At 32.8% G+C, this 17,311-nt stretch overlaps 5 non-coding genes across 5 annotated transcripts; all 5 read right to left on the bottom strand.

Moving 5' to 3' along the window:
- Positions 1–262: 262 nt before the first annotated feature.
- LOC127012009 (5.8S ribosomal RNA) lies at positions 263–441 on the bottom strand. Its single transcript, XR_007765432.1, has one exon. It is a non-coding gene; the product is annotated as a 5.8S ribosomal RNA (ribosomal RNA).
- Positions 442–1,645: 1,204 nt separating this feature from the next.
- LOC127011920 (small subunit ribosomal RNA) lies at positions 1,646–3,640 on the bottom strand. Its single transcript, XR_007765379.1, has one exon. It is a non-coding gene; the product is annotated as a small subunit ribosomal RNA (ribosomal RNA).
- Positions 3,641–8,900: 5,260 nt separating this feature from the next.
- LOC127011960 (large subunit ribosomal RNA) lies at positions 8,901–12,943 on the bottom strand. Its single transcript, XR_007765419.1, has one exon. It is a non-coding gene; the product is annotated as a large subunit ribosomal RNA (ribosomal RNA).
- A 402-nt stretch (positions 12,944–13,345) lies between these two features.
- On the bottom strand, positions 13,346–13,524 carry LOC127012010 (5.8S ribosomal RNA). The gene has a single exon (XR_007765433.1). It is a non-coding gene; the product is annotated as a 5.8S ribosomal RNA (ribosomal RNA).
- A 1,204-nt stretch (positions 13,525–14,728) lies between these two features.
- On the bottom strand, positions 14,729–16,722 carry LOC127011928 (small subunit ribosomal RNA). Its single transcript, XR_007765387.1, has one exon. It is a non-coding gene; the product is annotated as a small subunit ribosomal RNA (ribosomal RNA).
- Between the last annotated feature and the right edge of the window lie 589 nt (positions 16,723–17,311).

A 17,311-nucleotide genomic window follows, 5' to 3' on the forward strand; every position in this document is an offset into this window, starting at 1 on the left:
TTTTCTATTTTCTAATCATTAATAAGAGACAATTCTAGATAAATTTTTATGCTAGACATTTCTCAGTATCATTTGATTGAAAAAGAAAATATTTCTCTTCGTTTTTCACATTCAAATTATTTACTAATGTGAGATAATGTTTTTCATATATTTTTTAATATTATGAATAAAATAATTAAATTATTATTATCCAATAATATACCATATGCTTATAAAATTTCATTATAAAATTTGTATAAGCAACTTAATTAGCATAGTCTTACAACCCTCAACCATATGTAGTCCAAGCAGCACTATAAAATTAATTAAAGTACATAACAGCATGGACTGCGATATGCGTTCAAAATGTCGATGTTCATGTGTCCTGCAGTTCACACGATGACGCACAGTTTGCTGCGTTCTTCATCGACCCATGAGCCGAGTGATCCACCGCTTAGAGTTTTATAAATTGGTTTCTTAATTTTGTCAAATATGTTTTTATTGAAAGAAATTAAAAGTACACCATTTTACTGGCATATATCAATTCCTTCAATAAATTTATTTTTATACCTAAAACGAATGCTGCGAAATGTCTTAGTTTTATATAACCAATATATATCAAAGTATTTCTTTTTAAATTGCATTTATTGTAAATAAATATATATATATATATATTAATACTTTTTTAGCGATATAAATTGAAATTTATATAAAACATTAACCTGTATAAAACCAGGTACAACATTGTACATTTTAGGTTGTTGCATTATCCAATGTATGCGCATAACTGAGATGAACAATACATATCGCAACGCGTGTATATTATGGTCCATATACACACAGTATTTTAATTGTGTTTATATACAATAATAATTTAATATTATTATTTTAATAATTCGATTTGCTTGTTCGAATTTTTATTTGTTTGTTTTGGCTGCTTATTATTTCTCTCATATGTATTAAATACAATATATAATTTTAATATTTGCATTATTTCGATTTGCTTGTTCGAAATTTCATTTGATCTATATTAGATCATATACATTTTGGCAATTCATATTTTATTTGTATTACTATAATGTATTTATTATAATATAAACAAATATTTTATTAACGGTAAGGATATACAATAATAATTTAATATTATTATTTTAATAATTCGATTTGCTTGTTCGAATTTTTATTTGTTTGCTTTGGCTGCTTATTATTTCTCTCATATGCATTAAATACAATATATAATTTTAATATTTGCATTATTTCGATTTGCTTGTTCGAAATTTTATTTGATCTATATTAGATCTCATTATACATTTTGGCAATTCATATTTTATTTGTATTATTATAATGTATTTATTATAATATAAACAAATATTTTATTAACGGTAAGGATATACAATAATAATTTAATATTATTATTTTAATAATTCGATTTGCTTGTTCGAATTTTTATTTGTTTGCTTTGGCTGCTTATTAATTTCTCTCATATGTATTAAATACAATATATAATTTTAATATTTGCATTATTTCGATTTGCTTGTTCGAAATTTCATTTGATCTATAATAGATCTCATATACATTTTGGCAATTCATATTTTATTTGTAATACTATAATGTATTTATTATAATATAAACAAATATTTTATTAACGGTAAGGATATTAAAACATTAATGATCCTTCCGCAGGTTCACCTACGGAAACCTTGTTACGACTTTTACTTCCTCTAAACAATCAAGTTCGGTCAACTTTTGCGAAACAACCGTAACACGCAAGGCGTCACAGTGATCACGTCCGGAGACCTCACTAAATAATTCAATCGGTAGTAGCGACGGGCGGTGTGTACAAAGGGCAGGGACGTAATCAATGCGAGTTAATGACTCACACTTACTGGGAATTCCAAGTTCATGTGAACAGTTTCAGTTCACAATTCCAAGCATGAAAGTGGTTCAGCGGTTTACCCGGACCTCTCGGTCTAGGAAATACACGTTGATACTTTCATTGTAGCGCGCGTGCAGCCCAGGACATCTAAGGGCATCACAGACCTGTTATTGCTCAATCTCATTATTGCTAGACGCAATTTGTCCATTTAAGAAGCTAGTGTCCTTATAATGGGACAAACCAACAGGTACGGCTCCACTTATATAAACACATTCAAACACAATAAACATTTTACTGCCACCATGAATGAAGGCTATATAAGCTTCAACACCATAATCCTGAAGATATCTATTTAATATATTTGAGTCTCGTTCGTTATCGGAATTAACCAGACAAATCACTCCACGAACTAAGAACGGCCATGCACCACCACCCATAGATTCGAGAAAGAGCTATCAATCTGTCTTACACACTTATGTTCGGACCTGGTAAGTTTTCCCGTGTTGAGTCAAATTAAGCCGCAGGCTCCACTCCTGGTGGTGCCCTTCCGTCAATTCCTTTAAGTTTCAGCTTTGCAACCATACTTCCCCCGGAGCCCAAAAGCTTTGGTTTCCCGGGAAGCGACTGAGAGAGCCATAAAAGTAGCTACACCCAATTGCTAGCTGGCATCGTTTATGGTTAGAACTAGGGCGGTATCTGATCGCCTTCGAACCTCTAACTTTCGTTCTTGATTAATGAAAACATCTTTGGCAAATGCTTTCGCTTAAGTTAGTCTTACGACGGTCCAAGAATTTCACCTCTCGCGTCGTAATACTAATGCCCCCAAACTGCTTCTATTAATCATTACCTCTTGATCTGAAAACCAATGAAAGCAGAACAGAGGTCTTATTTCATTATCCCATGCACAGAATATTCAGGCATTTGAAGCCTGCTTTAAGCACTCTAATTTGTTCAAAGTAATTGTACCGGCCCACAATAACACTCGTTTAAGAGCACTAATGCAGGTTTTTAAATAGGAGGAACATATGAAAAAATACAAGTATCTAAGCACATGTAAGAACTCCACCGGTAATACGCTTACATACATAAAGGTATAGTACTAACCACAATTGTAAGTTGTACTACCCGTATGAAGCACAAGTTCAACTACGAACGTTTTAACCGCAACAACTTTAATATACGCTATTGGAGCTGGAATTACCGCGGCTGCTGGCACCAGACTTGCCCTCCAATTGGTCCTTGTTAAAGGATTTAAAGTGTACTCATTCCAATTACAGGGCCTCGGATATGAGTCCTGTATTGTTATTTTTCGTCACTACCTCCCCGAGCTGGGAGTGGGTAATTTACGCGCCTGCTGCCTTCCTTAGATGTGGTAGCCGTTTCTCAGGCTCCCTCTCCGGAATCGAACCCTGATTCCCCGTTACCCGTTGCAACCATGGTAGTCCTAGATACTACCATCAAAAGTTGATAGGGCAGACATTTGAAAGATCTGTCGTCGGTACAAGACCATACGATCTGCATGTTATCTAGAGTTCAACCAATATAACGATCTTGCGATCGCTTGGTTTTAGCCTAATAAAAGCACATGTTCCATAAGGTTCATGTTTTAATTGCATGTATTAGCTCTAGAATTACCACAGTTATCCAAGTAACTGTTAACGATCTAAGGAACCATAACTGATATAATGAGCCTTTTGCGGTTTCACTTTTAATTCGTGTGTACTTAGACATGCATGGCTTAATCTTTGAGACAAGCATATAACTACTGGCAGGATCAACCAGAATAATGTTTTTATTCATATTTTTTGAATAGAAATTAGCAATATATATGTTGTTATAGATTTTATTTCTATCGAATACGGCCATTTTTATATAGCATTCGTATACGTTTGTTTTCCAATTTATACTTGTTTCGCCACTAATAATAACAAGTTTTTATTGATGTCAAAAAGAATCATATTCTTTATAAACACAATATTTATTTTTCATATATTTTCTTTATATATGCACATTTCATTCTAAAATATCATTTTTGTTCGACATACATAATATATTGTATCCACACATGTACAATTTTTGTTTAACCAATATAAGATATTGAGTTAATCATTTGTATTTTGACGATAAATTTAAAATTTATCTATATATATCCATATAAGTCTCTGGTAATATATAAAATAGAACCGAGTGTATATATATAATTATTACTACTATATTTATTTCTTAAATAATATATACTTATATATTATTTATATATATACTCTTTATTATATATTATATAATTTCTTAAATAACTCTCTTAATAGCTATTTTTTATTATCAACAATATAAGTTGATATTAATATTGAAAATGTATTCATAATTACATTTTTATATTTCTTTGGTAGACTTTTATGTACTATTATTATTTAATACTACACATATAATATAAATCATGTTAGCCTACCTCCTAAAATTAACGATAAAATTCGGAAACAATTTGTTATTCTATGTACAATAGAAACTTGGCCTTTGTTTCAACGTTATTATCTTTGGGCTTAAAATATTAACCGCGGAGCCAAGTCTCGTATTCAAATAAATGAATAAAGAAACAAATTTGACGGATAATATCTTCTCTACTGACATATGTCAATAGCAGACGGCCGGCCCATTGACCATCCTATAGTAGTTTTTGGACACGCTGTCTCCCATTCGGGTATATTCAATTTACTTTGCCACTCACCCATATAGTGTTCTCTTATATAATAAGACAACGCACTTTTATATTCATTATATGGATATATTGCCTTCCTCATATTTGCCACACCACCTATAGTAGTTTTTGGACACGCTGTCTCCCATTCGGGTATATTCAATTTACTTTGCCACTCACCCATATAGTGTTCTCTTATATAATAAGAAAACGCACTTTTATTTTCATTATATGGATATATTGCCTTCCTCATATTTGCCACACCACCTATAGTAGTTTTTGGACACGCTGTCTCCCATTCGGGTATATTCAATTTACTTTGCCACTCACCCATATAGTGTTCTCTTATATAATAAGAAAACGCACTTTTATTTTCATTATATGGATATATTGCCTTCCTCATATTTGCCACACCACCTATAGTAGTTTTTGGACACGCTGTCTCCCATTCGGGTATATTCAATTCTCTTTGCCACTCACCCTTATAGTATTCTCTTATTTAATAAGAATACTAAAATACTTCTCATATTATAGATGTAATCTATTAACTTCTCAATATCCATACGGTTTATGTATGGTATTGACAAAATCCTATGCATTTGCATAAGATTTATTTTGCCACAATTTATAGTACTAGTGCCGCCCTCACTAGGTATAAATATCTCATTTCGCTAGTAGTGTATGGGCAAATTCTACTAGCTATTCTCATAAATATGTCACTTATATGCCATATCTATACAATTCATGCACTTTTATATGTATATTTGCTATATTATACATTATTATGCCTTATAGGTATTATACCTATAAGCCACATCCATACGATTGCTTAATATAAATATATGTATAATTTTTTATACATATTTTTTTTTTATTTATGTATGGTTTTTTATTCATATCCATATACTGTATTCACTTTTATATGGATATGATTGGCGTTTTATATAGTATTGACAAAATCATAAGTTTGACCAATACGAGGAGAGGTCCGCCAACGACCACCTCCCTATAGGTGTTTTTGGACACGCTGTCTCCCATTCGACTGCTTACTATACTAGGGGCTACCCGCTCCGTATGATATTCTCTCATATAACAAGAGAATGCAAGAAATATTCGTATTTTATGAATATAATCCATTTATTTTTCAATATCCATACGTTTTACTTAGTTTTTTGTACGGTATTGACAAAATCCTATGCATTTGCATAAGATTTATTTTGCCACAATTTATAGTACTAGTGCCGCCCTCACTAGGTATAAATATCTCATTTCGCTAGTAGTGTATGGGGAAATTCTACTAGCTATTCTCATAAATATGTCACTTATATGCCATATCTATACAATTCATGCACTTTTATATGTATATTTGCTATATTATACATTATTATGCCTTATAGGTATTATACCTATAAGCCACATCCATACGATTGCTTAATATAAATATATGTATAATTTTTTATACATATTTTTTTTTATTTATGTATGGTTTTTTATTCATATCCATATACTGTATTCACTTTTATATGGATATGATTGGCGTTTTATATAGTATTGACAAAATCATAAGTTTGACCAATACGAGGAGAGGTCCGCCAACGACCACCTCCCTATAGGTGTTTTTGGACACGCTGTCTCCCATTCGACTGCTTACTATACTAGGGGCTACCCGCTCCGTATGATATTCTCTCATATAACAAGAGAATGCAAGAAATATTCGTATTTTATGAATATAATCCATTTATTTTTCAATATCCATACGTTTTACTTAGTTTTTTGTACGGTATTGACAAAATCCTATGCATTTGCATAAGATTTATTTTGCCACAATTTATAGTACTAGTGCCGCCCTCACTAGGTATAAATATCTCATTTCGCTAGTAGTGTATGGGCAAATTCTACTAGCTATTCTCATAAATATGTCACTTATATGCCATATCTATACAATTCATGCACTTTTATATGTATATTTGCTATATTATACATTATTATGCCTTATAGGTATTATACCTATAAGCCACATCCATACGATTGCTTAATATAAATATATGTATAATTTTTTATACATATTTTTTTTTATTTATGTATGGTTTTTTATTCATATCCATATACTGTATTCACTTTTATATGGATATGATTGGCGTTTTATATAGTATTGACAAAATCATAAGTTTGACCAATACGAGGAGAGGTCCGCCAACGACCACCTCCCTATAGGTGTTTTTGGACACGCTGTCTCCCATTCGACTGCTTACTATACTAGGGGCTGCCCGCTCCGTATGATATTCTCTCGTATAACAAGAGAATGCAAGAAATATTCGTATTTTATGAATATAATCCATTTATTTTTCAATATCCATACGTTTTACTTAGTTTTTTGTACGGTATTGACAAAATCCTATGCATTTGCATAAGATTTATTTTGCCACAATTTATAGTACTAGTGCCGCCCTCACTAGGTATAAATATCTCATTTCGCTAGTAGTGTATGGGCAAATTCTACTAGCTATTCTCATAAATGCCTTCTTTATGCCATATCTATACAATTTATGCACTTTTATATGTATATTTGCTAATATTATACATTATTATGCCTTATAGGTATTATACCTATAAGCCATATACATACGATTTCATTTTTTTATTTATATATGGTTTTGTATTTATAACCATATACCGTATTTACTTTTATAAGGATATGATTGGCGTTTTATATAGTATTGACAAAATTATAAGTTTGACAAACACTTTTTTAAGTCTTTTAGTTAAAATTGTCATTTTTAATTGACTATCTAAACACTAGATATATTTGCACATGGAGCAAAAAGTATAAAAATTGGTCGCGTCACTAATAATATCGCGATACATTTTTACTACCATCAAAATACCACATACGTTTATATGTCCTCTTTATTTAATTTGGTTTCTAAACCTCAGGAATAGTTTTAATTATATGTGCGCTCTAAGTTGAATGAATTTCTTGAATCTCTTTACTTGAATTTCTAAGACTTAAAAATATTTATAAATAGATGTCCTATTGCATAATATTTTTTTATCGCTTCACTTATAAAATAACGATCCTGCCTTTCTACCTTTGAATAAACATTCATATAAACATGGAGAAAAAAACGTTCGCGTCACTAACAGTATGTGACGATAAAATTTTGCTAACATTAAAAGGAACATATTTTTATATGTCAACTCTTAGTTGAATTGGTCTATTGCTTAAGATTCTAGACCTTAGGAATATTTTTATATTATATGTTTGCCAATCTTCGCGTCACTAAAAAGATGACGATTCATATTGTTATTATTAGATGGTCGAGTTGTACTTATATTGATATGTTAATCAAATTGGTCTCTTACTTGAAAATCTAGACCTTAGGAATATTTTTATATTATATGTTTGCCAATCTTCGCGTCACTAATAAGATGACGATTCATATTGTTATTATTAGATGGTCGAGTTGTACTTATATTGATATGTTAATCAAATTGGTCTCTTACTTGAAAATCTAGACCTTAGGAATATTTTTATATTATATGTTTGCCAATCTTCGCGTCACTAATAAGATGACGATTCATATTGTTATTATTAGATGGTCGAGTTGTACTTATATTGATATGTTAATCAAATTGGTCTCTTACTTGAAAATCTAGACCTTAGGAATATTTTTATATTATATGTTTGCCAATCTTCGCGTCACTAATAAGATGACGATTCATATTATTATTAGATGGTCGAGTTGTACTTATATTGATATGTTAATCAAATTGGTCTCTTACTTGAAAATCTAGACCTTAGGAATATTTTTATATTATATGTTTGCCAATCTTCGCGTCACTAATAAGATGACGATTCATATTGTTATTATTAGATGGTCGAGTTGTACTTATATTGATATGTTAATCAAATTGGTCTCTTACTTGAAAATCTAGACCTTAGGAATATTTTTATATTATATGTTTGCCAATCTTCGCGTCACTAATAAGATGACGATTCATATTGTTATTATTAGATGGTCGAGTTGTACTTATATTGATATGTTAATCAAATTGGTCTCTTACTTGAAAATCTAGACCTTAGGAATATTTTTATATTATATGTTTGCCAATCTTCGCGTCACTAATAAGATGACGATTCATATTGTTATTATTAGATGGTCGAGTTGTACTTAAATTGATATGTTAATCAAATTGGTCTCTTACTTGAAAATCTAGACCTTAGGAATGTAATATATAAAGGATTAAAAATTCGCCACAAAGCCAAGCAAACAATCAATGCATACAAATAGATTGTTGGTTGAACTTTATATAAGAAGTTCAACACAACAAATAAATTATGCAATTTTATTATCGAATCATCAAGCAAAGGATAAGCTTCAGTGGATCGCAGTATGGCAGCTGCTCAACCACTTACAACACCTTGCCTGTTACAAAAGTCGTTTACAATTGATTCTAGGCTTTGTCATTGTATTAAATAATGCTTTTATATGTAACTAGCGCGGCATCAGGTGATCAAAGATCCTCCCAATTTACTATGTTACAAATTACATTGGCATCACATCCATTGTCGTTTAAAAAGTAAATTATAAACTTTAAATGGTTTAGAAGCCATACAATGCAAATTGCCCCTTATTTATCATTGCAGTCCAGCACGGATACGACCTTAGAGGCGTTCAGGCATAATCCAACGGACGTAGCGTCATACCACTGTTCGCTCGAACAAGTATTGTGCCATTGGTCCGTACCTGCGGTTCCTCTCGTACTACGCAGGAATGCTGTCGCAACAACGTTTTGTCATTAGTAGGGTAAAACTAACCTGTCTCACGACGGTCTAAACCCAGCTCACGTTCCCTTGCATGGGTGAACAATCCAACGCTTGGTGAATTTTGCTTCACAATGATAGGAAGAGCCGACATCGAAGGATCAAAAAGCGACGTCGCTATGAACGCTTGGCAGCCACAAGCCAGTTATCCCTATGGTAACTTTTCTGACACCTCTTGTTAAAAACTCTTTAAACCAAAAGGATCGATAGGCCGAGCTTTTGCTGTCCCTGTGTGTACTGAACACCGAGATCAAGTCAGCATTTGCCCTTTTGCTCTATGTGTGGTTTCTGTCCGCACTGAGCTGGCCTTGGGACACCTCCGTTATTATTTGAGAGATGTACCGCCCCAGTCAAACTCCCTACCTGGCAATGTCCTTGAATTGGATCATACCTGAGTAATTGGAGTTATACCAAATTTTCAAATCAAAAATACATAAATGCACCGTTTTATTAAAGAATTTGTTTGCGATTATATAACAAACTCGTGATACTTTGATCAAGAAGCTTGCATCAAAACCCAATACCATAAGATATAATAAATATATCCGTATAATGGCTAGGAAATGATACACGTTCCATTTAATCAAGTAAGTAAGGAAACAATAAGAGTAGTGGTATTTCATTGGCGATACCAAACCGAGGTCTAATATCTCCCACTTATTCTACACCTCTTATGTCTCCTTACACTGCCAGATTAGAGTCAAGCTCAAAAGGGTCTTCTTTCCCCGCTAATTATTCCAAGCCCGTTCCCTTGGCTGTGGTTTCGCTAGATAGTAGATAGGGACAGGTGTGTCTCGGATCCCTCCGAACTTATTTAACGTGACGTGTTCCGCACTGAAGGGATAGTAGATAGGGACAGTAGGAATCTCGTTAATCCATTCATGCGCGTCACTAATTAGATGACGAGGCATTTGGCTACCTTAAGAGAGTCATAGTTACTCCCGCCGTTGACCCGCGCTTACTTGAATTTCTTCACTTTGACATTCAGAGCACTGGGCAGAAATCACATTGTGTCAACACCCGCTAGGGCCATCACAATGCTTTGTTTTAATTAGACAGTCGGATTCCCCAAGTCCGTGCCAGTTCTGAATTGATTGTTAATTGATAATCGTTATAATTAATAAGAACTAATTGGTTTAACCCAATTAGTATTCTTAAAAATTTTAGCAAGAAAGTTCCACAATTGGCTACGTAACTAAACTATCCGGGGAACAAGTAACTAACATAAATGCTAGAAACTCTATTTACCCAGAACGAGCACATAAACCATGTTATTGTTTCCCAATCAAGCCCGACTATCTCAATCTTCAGAGCCAATCCTTATCCCGAAGTTACGGATCTAATTTGCCGACTTCCCTTACCTACATTATTCTATCGACTAGAGACTCTTCACCTTGGAGACCAGCTGCGGATATTGGTACGGCCTGTTGAGAAGTTTGCGTGTCCCCACCATAAATTTTCAAGGTCCGAGGAGAAAATATCGACACAACAGTATATGTCATGCTCTTCTAGCCCATCTACCATATCTCTCTGCGAAAGACTTCCATGGTAGTACGGCTATAAAACAGAAAAGAAAACTCTTCCGATATCTCTCGACGGCTTCTTTATGGTCGTTCCTGTTGCCAGGATGAGCACGAGGCCCATATTTAATAACAAACGGATACTCAACAGGTTACGGAATTGGAACCGTATTCCCTTTCGTTCAAAATTATTCAAGTATATTAATTTAGCTAGATTTTATATAATATATATATTTGTTTGGCATTTGTATTTTACTTGAAAATTTTCGGCTTTCGCCTTGAACTTAGGACCGACTAACTCGTGATCAACCACTGTTCACACGAAACCCTTCTCCACTTCAGTCCTCCAAGGTCTCATTCGATTATTTGCTACTACCACCAAGATCTGTACCAATGGCAGCTCCATGCAGGCTTACGCCAAACACTTCTACGCATACCATTGTACCTTCCTACTCACTAAAGTTTCAAAATTTATATTACAAGTAATATAAATCATCTACTTTAGCGGTAATGTATAGGTATACAACTTAAGCGCCATCCATTTTAAGGGCTAGTTGCTTCGGCAGGTGAGTTGTTACACACTCTTTAGCGGATTTCGACTTCCATGATCACCGTCCTGCTGTTTTAAGCAACCAACGCCTTTCATGGTATCTGCATGAGTTGTTAATTTGGGCACCGTAACATTACGTTTGGTTCATCCCACAGCGCCAGTTCTGCTTACCAAAAGTGGCCCACTGGGCACATTATATCATAACCTTGAACTTCATATCAAGAAAGTTAAGGTTCTTACCCATTTAAAGTTTGAGAATAGGTTAAGATCGTTTCGACCCTAAGGCCTCTAATCATTCGCTTTACCAGATAAGATTATTTTATATAATATTAAAATGCACCAGCTATCCTGAGGGAAACTTCGGAAGGAACCAGCTACTAGATGGTTCGATTGGTCTTTCGCCCCTATACTCAATTCTGACAATCGATTTGCACGTCAGAACTGTTTCGGTCTTCCATCAGGGTTTCCCCTGACTTCAACCTGATCAAGTATAGTTCACCATCTTTCGGGTCACAGCATATATGCTCAAGGTACGTTCCAGTTAGAGGCATAAATAATATAAATATCATTATACATAACTATATAGAACGCCCCGGGATTGTGTTAATTAGCTATAAATAGTTAAAAAACTAATCCCATTATTAGTCAAGTTAATTACGCTATTAGGTTTATATCCCAATAACTTGCACATATGTTAGACTCCTTGGTCCGTGTTTCAAGACGGGTCCCGAAGGTATCCTGAATCTTTCGCATTGTTAATCCTACAAGTGCATATAATAAACACAAAAATCAATGATAATTATGCCATTATATAATTCCGAAAAATTAACGCACTGTATTCATATAAATCTATCAGCACTTTATCAAATTAATAACATTTATTCTGTGTTAAAATGCAAGCAAATTAATTTGAATAAACTATAAGTTATATTTTATGATAAATTTGGTATGCTAATAGATTACAATGTCCTTATATGGAAAAAATGCACACTATTATCATAATATTGTTTAAATATTACAATTCTAATGATGAATTTTCCATAACGGATATTCAGGTTCATCGGGCTTAACCTCTAAGCAGTTTCACGTACTGTTTAACTCTCTATTCAGAGTTCTTTTCAACTTTCCCTCACGGTACTTGTTTACTATCGGTCTCATGGTTATATTTAGTTTTAGATGGAGTTTACCACCCACTTAGTGCTGCACTATCAAGCAACACGACTCTTTGGAAACATCATCTAGTAATCATTAACGTTATACGGGCCTGGCACCCTCTATGGGTAAATGGCCTCATTTAAGAAGGACTTAAATCGTTAATTTCTCATACTAGAATATTGACGCTCCATACACTGCATCTCACATTTGCCATATAGACAAAGTGACTTAGTGCTGAACTGATTTCTTTTCGCTCGCCGCTACTAAGAAAATCCTTGTTAGTTTCTTTTCCTCCCCTAATTAATATGCTTAAATTCAGGGGGTAGTCCCATATGAGTTGAGGTTGTGTATAACTTTTATATGCAATTAATTCTTTATATATAATGATAAAACATTTTATTAAATTCGTTATATTAATAATATCTGTATATAAATGGCATTTGTTTGATTTAACGAATCAACGAAGAACAATAATATTGTCAACGGTTTTCTATTTTCTAATCATTAATAAGAGACAATTCTAGATAAATTTTTATGCTAGACATTTCTCAGTATCATTTGATTGAAAAAGAAAATATTTCTCTTCCTTTTTCACATTCAAATTATTTACTAATGTGAGATAATGTTTTTCATATATTTTTTAATATTATGAATAAAATAATTAAATTATTATTATCCAATAATATACCATATGCTTATAAAATTTCATTATAAAATTTGTATAAGCAACTTAATTAGCATAGTCTTACAACCCTCAACCATATGTAGTCCAAGCAGCACTATAAAATTAATTAAAGTACATAACAGCATGGACTGCGATATGCGTTCAAAATGTCGATGTTCATGTGTCCTGCAGTTCACACGATGACGCACAGTTTGCTGCGTTCTTCATCGACCCATGAGCCGAGTGATCCACCGCTTAGAGTTTTATAAATTGGTTTCTTAATTTTGTCAAATATGTTTTTATTGAAAGAAATTAAAAATACACCATTTTACTGGCATATATCAATTCCTTCAATAAATTTATTTTTATACCTAAAACGAATGCTGCGAAATGTCTTAGTTTTATATAACCAATATATATCAAAGTATTTCTTTTTAAATTGCATTTATTGTAAATAAATATATATATATATATATTAATACTTTTTTAGCGATATAAATTGAAATTTATATAAAACATTAACCTGTATAAAACCAGGTACAACATTGTACATTTTAGGTTGTTGCATTATCCAATGTATGCGCATAACTGAGATGAACAATACATATCGCAACGCGTGTATATTATGGTCCATATACACACAGTATTTTAATTGTGTTTATATACAATAATAATTTAATATTATTATTTTAATAATTCGATTTGCTTGTTCGAATTTTTATTTGTTTGTTTTGGCTGCTTATTATTTCTCTCATATGTATTAAATACAATATATAATTTTAATATTTGCATTATTTCGATTTGCTTGTTCGAAATTTCATTTGATCTATATTAGATCATATACATTTTGGCAATTCATATTTTATTTGTATTACTATAATGTATTTATTATAATATAAACAAATATTTTATTAACGGTAAGGATATACAATAATAATTTAATATTATTATTTTAATAATTCGATTTGCTTGTTCGAATTTTTATTTGTTTGCTTTGGCTGCTTATTATTTCTCTCATATGCATTAAATACAATATATAATTTTAATATTTGCATTATTTCGATTTGCTTGTTCGAAATTTTATTTGATCTATATTAGATCTCATTATACATTTTGGCAATTCATATTTTATTTGTATTATTATAATGTATTTATTATAATATAAACAAATATTTTATTAACGGTAAGGATATACAATAATAATTTAATATTATTATTTTAATAATTCGATTTGCTTGTTCGAATTTTTATTTGTTTGCTTTGGCTGCTTATTAATTTCTCTCATATGTATTAAATACAATATATAATTTTAATATTTGCATTATTTCGATTTGCTTGTTCGAAATTTCATTTGATCTATAATAGATCTCATATACATTTTGGCAATTCATATTTTATTTGTAATACTATAATGTATTTATTATAATATAAACAAATATTTTATTAACGGTAAGGATATTAAAACATTAATGATCCTTCCGCAGGTTCACCTACGGAAACCTTGTTACGACTTTTACTTCCTCTAAATAATCAAGTTCGGTCAACTTTTGCGAAACAACCGTAACACGCAAGGCGTCACAGTGATCACGTCCGGAGACCTCACTAAATAATTCAATCGGTAGTAGCGACGGGCGGTGTGTACAAAGGGCAGGGACGTAATCAATGCGAGTTAATGACTCACACTTACTGGGAATTCCAAGTTCATGTGAACAGTTTCAGTTTACAATCCCAAGCATGAAAGTGGTTCAGCGGTTTACCCGGACGTCTCGGTCTAGGAAATACACGTTGATACTTTCATTGTAGCGCGCGTGCAGCCCAGGACATCTAAGGGCATCACAGACCTGTTATTGCTCAATCTCATTATTGCTAGACGCAATTTGTCCATTTAAGAAGCTAGTGTCCTTATAATGGGACAAACCAACAGGTACGGCTCCACTTAATAAACACATTCAAACACAATAAACATTTTACTGCCACCATGAATGAAGGCTATATAAGCTTCAACACCATAATCCTGAAGATATCTATTTAATATATTTGAGTCTCGTTCGTTATCGGAATTAACCAGACAAATCACTCCACGAACTAAGAACGGCCATGCACCACCACCCATAGATTCGAGAAAGAGCTATCAATCTGTCTTACACACTTATGTTCGGACCTGGTAAGTTTTCCCGTGTTGAGTCAAATTAAGCCGCAGGCTCCACTCCTGGTGGTGCCCTTCCGTCAATTCCTTTAAGTTTCAGCTTTGCAACCATACTTCCCCCGGAGCCCAAAAGCTTTGGTTTCCCGGGAAGCGACTGAGAGAGCCATAAAAGTAGCTACACCCAATTGCTAGCTGGCATCGTTTATGGTTAGAACTAGGGCGGTATCTGATCGCCTTCGAACCTCTAACTTTCGTTCTTGATTAATGAAAACATCTTTGGCAAATGCTTTCGCTTAAGTTAGTCTTACGACGGTCCAAGAATTTCACCTCTCGCGTCGTAATACTAATGCCCCCAAACTGCTTCTATTAATCATTACCTCTTGATCTGAAAACCAATGAAAGCAGAACAGAGGTCTTATTTCATTATCCCATGCACAGAATATTCAGGCATTTGAAGCCTGCTTTAAGCACTCTAATTTGTTCAAAGTAATTGTACCGGCCCACAATAACACTCGTTTAAGAGCACTAATGCAGGTTTTTAAATAGGAGGAACATATGAAAAAATACAAGTATCTAAGCACATGTAAGAACTCCACCGGTAATACGCTTACATACATAAAGGTATAGTACTAACCACAATTGTAAGTTGTACTACCCGTATGAAGCACAAGTTCAACTACGAACGTTTTAACCGCAACAACTTTAATATACGCTATTGGAGCTGGAATTACCGCGGCTGCTGGCACCAGACTTGCCCTCCAATTGGTCCTTGTTAAAGGATTTAAAGTGTACTCATTCCAATTACAGGGCCTCGGATATGAGTCCTGTATTGTTATTTTTCGTCACTACCTCCCCGAGCTGGGAGTGGGTAATTTACGCGCCTGCTGCCTTCCTTAGATGTGGTAGCCGTTTCTCAGGCTCCCTCTCCGGAATCGAACCCTGATTCCCCGTTACCCGTTGCAACCATGGTAGTCCTAGATACTACCATCAAAAGTTGATAGGGCAGACATTTGAAAGATCTGTCGTCGGTACAAGACCATACGATCTGCATGTTATCTAGAGTTCAACCAATATAACGATCTTGCGATCGCTTGGTTTTAGCCTAATAAAAGCACATGTTCCATAAGGTTCATGTTTTAATTGCATGTATTAGCTCTAGAATTACCACAGTTATCCAAGTAACTGTTAACGATCTAAGGAACCATAACTGATATAATGAGCCTTTTGCGGTTTCACTTTTAATTCGTGTGTACTTAGACATGCATGGCTTAATCTTTGAGACAAGCATATAACTACTGGCAGGATCAACCAGAATAATGTTTTTATTCATATTTCATTCATATTTTTTGAATAGAAATTAGCAATATATATGTTGTTATAGATTTTATTTCTATCGAATACGGCCATTTTTATATAGCATTCGTATACGTTTGTTTTCCAATTTATACTTGTTTCGCCACTAATAATAACAAGTTTTTATTGATGTCAAAAAGAATCATATTCTTTATAAACACAATATTTATTTTTCATATATTTTCTTTATATATGCACATTTCATTCTAAAATATCATTTTTGTTCGACATACATAATATATTGTATCCACACATGTACAATTTTTGTTTAACCAATATAAGATATTGAGTTAATCATTTGTATTTTGACGATAAATTTAAAATTTATCTATATATATCCATATAAGTCTCTGGTAATATATAAAATAGAACCGAGTGTATATATATAATTATTACTACTATATTTATTTCTTAAATAATATATACTTATATATTATTTATATATATACTCTTTATTATATATTATATAATTTCTTAAATAACTCTCTTAATAGCTATTTTTTATTATCAACAATATAAGTTGATATTAATATTGAAAATGTATTCATAAT

This window comes from Drosophila biarmipes, unplaced genomic scaffold, assembly GCF_025231255.1.
Source record: "Drosophila biarmipes strain raj3 unplaced genomic scaffold, RU_DBia_V1.1 ptg000016l, whole genome shotgun sequence".
Classification (NCBI taxonomy): domain Eukaryota; kingdom Metazoa; phylum Arthropoda; class Insecta; order Diptera; family Drosophilidae; genus Drosophila; species Drosophila biarmipes.